Consider the following 7,553-nt stretch of genomic DNA (forward strand, 5'->3'; position numbering starts at 1 on the left):
GCAGCTGCTGAACATAACCGTGCCCAAGAGTAACCGTGTGATTGTGAGATCCTGCCTTGTCGAATAAGGTCGAAGAGCAATCGAGGGGGATTCTGACCACGTCAGTGTCCAGACTCAATATGTTTGCACGAATACGAGGTTAGCTGCTTCCTTAGGCTGGTTTTGAGACTACAGAGCTTGTTGTATCTTTTTGCGACCAACTAGTGTCTGGGTTAGGGGGATCTACTGCTTTTCTTCTGCAACCCCCAAATAGCCGACCTTCCGGGACCTTGAGCTGTTAGGACCTTGGGTTGTTTCTTTGTTTTCAGGGGAATTCTTTTTCCAAAGCAAATACTCTAACTACTGAGTCATCTCCTCAACCTTAATACCTTAGTTTTATCTGAGACTTAAAGGAAGGGGAAAAAGTCTCCATTTTTGGCTAGGCGCTGTGGTTCACACCTATGATCCCAGCACTCAGGGAGCAGAGACAAACGGATCTCTGTGTGAGTTCTGGGCCATCTTGGTCTACATAGTGAGTTCCAGGATAGTCAGAGACACGCAGTGAGGCCAGACACATAGTAGGAGAGATGGGACATCATGAGAACGAGGGTGGGAGTCTAAGCCAGGCCTTCCTCTCCATGACCACAGGATTCTTCTCTCTCAGGACGTTTACCCAAGCCTTCCCTTCAAGCTCACGGGTGGAGCAATGTGACAGCCAATGAGAACCTGACCCTGCACTGTCAGAAGCCGGATAATGTGACTGAATACAAAATTGTAACCGCCAGCGGCTACATGTGAACCAGGTTACCTGTTGAAAGAATCTTGGGGAACAGGGACACAGACAAGGGATTTGAGTCAAGCCTAGGATTCTGGTCAAGACTGCTTTTAATAAATTGAAGACAGGTTTTATAGACATTTGGGGGATCGGCCAACCCCCCAGAAGTCGGTAGCTTCAAAGGCGGTGCTGTGAATCTTCTGGCTCCAGGTCTCAGCGGGTCGTCTGCCTTCTGCCTGGAAGCTCAGGTGAACGCCGGCCTGGGGGCGGTGTCGATAGCCGAGGTGTGGAGTCCCTTTGTTTGTAGAACAAAGGCCGGAGGTAGCCATCGGAAGAGTTGGGTGCCCGCTAGCCAACTAGTTGCAGGGGGGGAAGGGTACAATTCCCCCTTAATTATTAAATTTAAAACCACTCAGTGGAAATGATTAAGTTCATCCAATGGATGACGGGCATTCATCAGTGAGTGAAAGCATTGGCCACAGCCCCCTTAAGTGTTACCGACATCTTTTTTCAGGGGGGGGGCTAGACCGCCTTTTTCAGGACGGTCTTACGATGTCAAACCCCCATGCAGCTGGGCGTGCTTTTCAGGGAAACTCGGAGCCAGGAATTTTTTCCCTTTCCCTTGCAGTGCCTCGCCTCGCACCTCAACTGATGCCCATGTTTGTTGTGACAACAAACACGCATGATTCCGAGTATCAAGCAGCCTCATCTCCGAGGACTTCCACTGGCAGAGTAAATTCTCTGCGGCTAAGCGTTGGCTAGCTGAAAAGGCAACCCATCTTCCACCTAGGGCCATTGCTGAAGGAATTTCGTCTTCTGAGTGTTATCTGCTTCAAATATAAAAGGAGATTAAGAGAACCTGTCTGGTTAGTCTTGGGAGGTCAAACCGGTTTTTGGTTTAATTGAAATTCAGTGGCCTCAGGGAAGAGCCCTGGCCGGCAACTTAGTTTGCATGAACACAAAGGAACTATGCCTCCCCAAGCAACTGGGAGGTGGCTTGAAAAACAGCCTTTGAATTAATTATACTTACCTACAGTTTGGGGGTGGAATCCACTCAGGCAAAAGGCCTGGCTTGCAACTTAATTTGCAAGGAGACAAAGGAACTATATCTCCCCAAATGAGTGGGGCGGCTTGGAAAACAGCCTTCTGACCTAAATATACTTACCAACCGTTTTTGGGGTCGAATCCACTTGTCTTACCAATCTTTCTGGCAACCAACGCGCCTCGTCCTGTTCTTGTGAAAAAACGCATACCGCGCCTCTTCCCCATATCAAAACGGGGTCTGGGCCTTTCCAAGAATTATTTAAAGGATCCCGCCACTTAACCATGGCGTAGGAATTGGAAGTAGCCGGATGCCAATGCCTGTCAGCGGCAGACTGGCCTTCCGCATCCGTTTGGAGAAAATTTAAAACGAATAAAACAAAGGCAAGATGTGACTTTGGGGACCGAGGGGGATATAAATTTCCCTTCTTAGTTTTAATAAGCCAATTTTTAAGCGTGCGATGGGCGCGCTCCACTATTCCTTGCCCCATTGGATTATAAGGAATTCCAGTTTTAAGTTTTATATTAAATTCTTTACAAAATGAGATAAAGTTCTTACCAGTGTAGGCTGGTCCATTGTCTGTCTTAATGACCTTGGGTACTCCCATGGTATTAAAGGCTTGTAAACAATGATCAATTACATTTCTAGAGGCTTCTCCGGTATGCAGGGAAGCAAAAATAAGTCCTGAGCACGTATCAATGCAAACATGTATAAATTTTAATTTCCCAAACTCCGCATAGTGAGTTACATCCATTTGCCAAATTTGATTGGGCACCAGGCCACGTGGATTAACCCCTAAATGGGGCACTGGTGCTAAAGTGAGACAATTAGGGCATTGCTTTACGATCATTCTAGCTTGTTCTTTTGTGATCTTATGGCGGAGTCTCAACGTATGACTCGAAAGATGAAATTTATCATGATCACGTTTTGCCAATTCTATGGGTGTGAGTGCCAAGACTTGACCAATTAGTGCTTTGTCAATGCATTCATTGCCCTGAGCCAGAGGTCCAGGGAGACCCGAGTGAGATCTAATATGTCCTATATAAAAAGGATTTTTTCTAGCAAGAATGATACCTTGCAATTGTGAAAACAAGGATCCAGCTGGCGTATTAAAATTAAACATGCCACAGGTTTCTAGTTGCGGTATCGAAAATGCAACATAAGCACTGTCAGTAAAGAGATTAAACGTACTATTTACAGTTTGAAAAACACACAGCACTGCTGTAAGCTCTGATAACTGAGCAGATAACCCAGGCGTTTCTATGACCACCTGTTGATTGTTAACACGATATCCGGCTTTTCCTTTTGATGAACCATCTGTGAACACTAGGAGTGCATTCTGCAGCGGCTGTAGAGATGTCATTTTTGGAAATACGACCTCATGCATATTTAAAAACTTTATTAACTTGTCTTGAGGATAATGATTGTCTATACACCCTTTAAAACCAATCTGAGCCAGCAGCCAATCTGTGCTATGCTGTTTTAGCCATTCATCCTGATTTACACTGTAAGGTTGTATAATAAAGTCCGGTTCCTTACCGAAATAAGTCAATGCCTGCTTTCTACCAAGCATAATTACTTGGGCCACTGCTTCAAAATATGGCAAGATATTACGCCTAGAAGACACCCTCAAATGAATCCACATCAGAGGAGCCTTTTGCCATAATAATCCTGTAGGCGAATGAGTAGTATTAAAAATTAGCAGATGCAGAGGTAAGGAATAATCTATATAGGTAATAAATTGGTTCTCAATAGCCTTCTCCACTGTCTGTAAGGCAAAAAGTCCTTCTGAAGTTAATACCCTAGGGGATGTCGGATCGGCATTTCCTTTAAGAATATCAAATAAAGGTTGTAATTCCCCTGTGGTAAGTTTTAAATACGGCCGAAGCCAATTAATGTCACCCAATAATTTCTGAAAATCATTTAAAGTTTTCAAATTGTCCCTGCGGATAATTATCTTCTGGGAAAAAATTGACTGGTCCGTAAGTTTAAAACCTAGATAGTTATATGGCTCCTGAATCTGAATCTTCTCTGGAGCTATCTGCAGCCCTTTAGCGACCAGGGCTTGCTGCAAATCTCTAAAACATAAAAGCAAGGTCTGAGGATTTTTTCCTGCAATTAGAAAATCATCTGTGAAATGGATAAAGTAAATATCTGGCCATTTCTGTCTCACAGGTTGAATGGCCTGTGCTACGAATTTCTGGCACAAGGCGGGGCTGTTTGCCATGCCCTGGGGAAGCACGGTCCATTCAAACCTTTTCATAGGCTCTGCAAAGTTAATAGAAGGAACACTGAACGCAAACCTTTTGCAGTCTTCAGGGTGCAAAGGAATGGTAAAGAAACAATCTTTTAAATCTATGACTATTTTATGAAACCCTTTTGGAATAGCCACGGGAGATGGAAGACCTGTTTGTAAGGTTCCCATGGGCAACATTGTTTCATTTACCTTTCTTAAATCCTGTAACAATCTCCATTTGCCGGACTTCTTTTTAATTACGAATATCGGCGTGTTCCATGGAGATAATGACTCTATCAGATGTCCTGCCTCTAACTGTTCCTGCACCAAAAGCGAGGCAGCCTCCAATTTCTCTTTAGTTAAAGGCCACTGATCAACCCACACTGGAATGTCGCTAAGCCATTGAATTTTATCGGCGTGGGGTGCAGGAGAGATAGTGGCCATTACTGAAAATGCCCCAGACTTCTAGAGTTAGGGTTTGCCTGGGGGTTTTTAAACCTACTAGTGCCTTGTCCTTCATATCCAAGCCCCCGAGTAGGCTCGGATTCCTCCGACACTGTCTTTTGCTTAGAGGCAATTTCATTAGGATTACACAGAATTAAATTCATCTGAGATAACAGGTCTCTGCCCCAGAGCGTGGTAGGCAACTTCTGCATCACGAAAGGCCGAATTTGTCCTGAATTTCCATCTGCATCTTTCCAAGTTAGAAGTCTAGCGCTCTGTTTCGGATTATTTGCATAACCGATTCCTTGCAGATGCGTTAGGGTCTCTGTCAAAGGCCAATTAGACGGCCAGTCCTGTCCCTTAATAATTGTAACATCAGCTCCCGTATCTATTAATCCTTCAAAACTCTTTCCTTCAATAGTCAATTTAAGGTTAGGTCTTTTATTAGTAATAGACTGAACCCAGAACACTCCGGAGGAGCCAAAGCCCTCCTCCCCTCTCTTATCTTTAATGAATTTGGAAGGCAGTGCATGTAAGGGCACCAAGACTAACTGGGCAATTCTTTGATTAGCTGGAATACTTATGACACCACGAGAGGAAGCAGCCATAATTTTAATTTCTCCCTCATAATCACTGTCTATGACTCCTGGATAAATCTGTAGTCCCTTCACAGTAGAACTGCTTCGTCCTAACAACAATCCCCAAGTACCTTCAGGTAATGGCCCAAAAACTCCCGTGGGCAAAACCTGAACTCCCATCTCTGGAGTTAGTACGGCATTGCAGATGCAACAGAGGTCCAGCCCTGCACTTCCTGGTGTAGCTCTGGTGAGGTCAAGGATGGATTTCCTTGGCTCGGCAGTAGCTGTGCCCCACAGACAGTCTGATGCATCGGGGCCTGGGGCTGGCCCCTCCCCCCGTTTCCCGACACGGGTCTACCTTGGAAGTTATTTTTTGACTTGTCTCTCTTAACCCATTGATTTCCTTTTCTACACTTATGGCACGTTCCTGGTGGACCACCTGATTGCCCGTTTATACTGGGCTTATTATCAGGACAATCACTCTTAAAATGACCCAGACTACCACATTTAAAACATCTCCTATTTCCTCGTCTTTGTGACAGAATTCCTTGAATAGTTGTTCCCTGCAGCGCTGCAGCTATAGCTAAACCCTGATTATAGGAAGGACCGATCTCAGAACAAAGGCGAATGTAACCGGCTAGGTCTGTCTTTCCTCTCTGGGGTCTAATGGCCTCTCGGCAGGCCGCATTAGCATTCTCATAGGCTAGTTGCGTAACCAGCGGATTCTCTGCCTGAGAGTTTCCAAAAATTCTATTAGCCGTTTTCAGCAATCTGTCTACGAAATCCTGAAAGAGTTCGTCGGGAGCCTGTTTCACAGCTGTTAGATTTCCACTAATATCTCCCTTAGCTGGTAACAGAGTCCAAGCACGGCGGGCGGCCACCGCAATCTGCGCATACACTGCGATGGGAAACCCAATCTGGTTATTATTTCCTTCAAATAGGCCTTCCCCCAACAACATCTCCGCATTCCATTCTGGATGGCCTGCTTGAGTGTTAGTGGCAGCGGTTCTTTTGCAAGCCTCACGCCATTCAGAACTCCAGAGCAAGAAATCTCCCCCCGACAACGTAGCTTTACACAGCGTTTTCCAATCCTGTGGAGTTAGATTCGACTCAATCACAGTATCCAACAACGCCTGTGTAAAGGGAGCTGTCGGGCCGTACTGGGCTACGGCTAGCTTTAACTCTTTTATCACCTTAAATTCCAAGGTCTGATATTGTCTGACCACATTGTCCTGGTCTTCTATCTCAAGGACTGGAAAAGCTAAGATTTCTGACGTATCCTGCCCCTCTCCGCGGGCCTGGTTTATAACTCTTTCTAATGGCGACTGGCGGGTCTCCGAGTTATTGTTCTCTCTAGTATTAGAGACCCTTTTTAGCTCCTGTAACTCATTAGTCAATTTCTGCAATTTAATTTCAAACTCTAACTTTTGTAATTGCATATCCTTCTGGATTTCGGCCTCTGCCATCAAGGTCACAGGCGGCGCGGATGGCGCTACAGAGGGCCAAGTTTCTCCATGAACTTCAATTGCTCCTTTCTCGGGATGAGCTATTTTTTTCCTAACCACAGACTCATCAGAACTGTCTCTTTGTTTACGAGACTCAGGTTGTGGAGAATTTTCTATAACAGGGATCCTCTCCACATGGCCTTTTACTTGAAAATCCTCACTTTCATGAATAACACCTAATTCTTCCAAACTCCCTTCATCTATGATGTCCTTAATCAGAGTCCAAAGGCAGAGGGTGATATTGTCTGCCTTGGCTGCCTTTAGCGAATTACCAATTCTCAGCCAAGTTCTCTCATTTAACGTTCGTTTTTCTCGGAACCAAGGACAACAGGAATATATCTGGTCCAAGAAATCTTCTAATCTTTCCTCTTCAAACCCAATCCCTTTTGCCTGAAGCAACTCTTGAATGTTGCGTGCGCAGATCTCGCGCGAACTTTCCTGTCCCATTTTTTCCTATCCTTTTAACCCAAGCAACTCCTGTGTCGGGTGCACACAATATGCTTGAAAAACTGTATCTCTTCCTTGCACTCACAACGATAGACACGAATTCACTAGCGCTAGTTTTAACTTCTATGTTGCTTACCGTGCAGATACCATTAATTTTCACCTTTTTTCTGCGAAGCTTCGCTGGATAGGGCCACCTCAGGAATTCTCTCGTGCCAGGTGCCCCACGTTGGGCGCCAGTATGTAACCGCCAGCGGCTACATGTGAACCAGGTTACCTGTTGAAAGAATCTTGGGGAACAGGGACACAGACAAGGGATTTGAGTCAAGCCTAGGATTCTGGTCAAGACTGCTTTTAATAAATTGAAGACAGGTTTTATAGACATTTGGGGGATCGGCCAACCCCCCAGAAGTCGGTAGCTTCAAAGGCGGTGCTGTGAATCTTCTGGCTCCAGGTCTCAGCGGGTCGTCTGCCTTCTGCCTGGAAGCTCAGGTGAACGCCGGCCTGGGGGCGGTGTCGATAGCCGAGGTGTGGAGTCCCTTTGTTTGTA

This window comes from Apodemus sylvaticus, chromosome 1, assembly GCF_947179515.1.
Source record: "Apodemus sylvaticus chromosome 1, mApoSyl1.1, whole genome shotgun sequence".
Taxonomy (NCBI): domain Eukaryota; kingdom Metazoa; phylum Chordata; class Mammalia; order Rodentia; family Muridae; genus Apodemus; species Apodemus sylvaticus.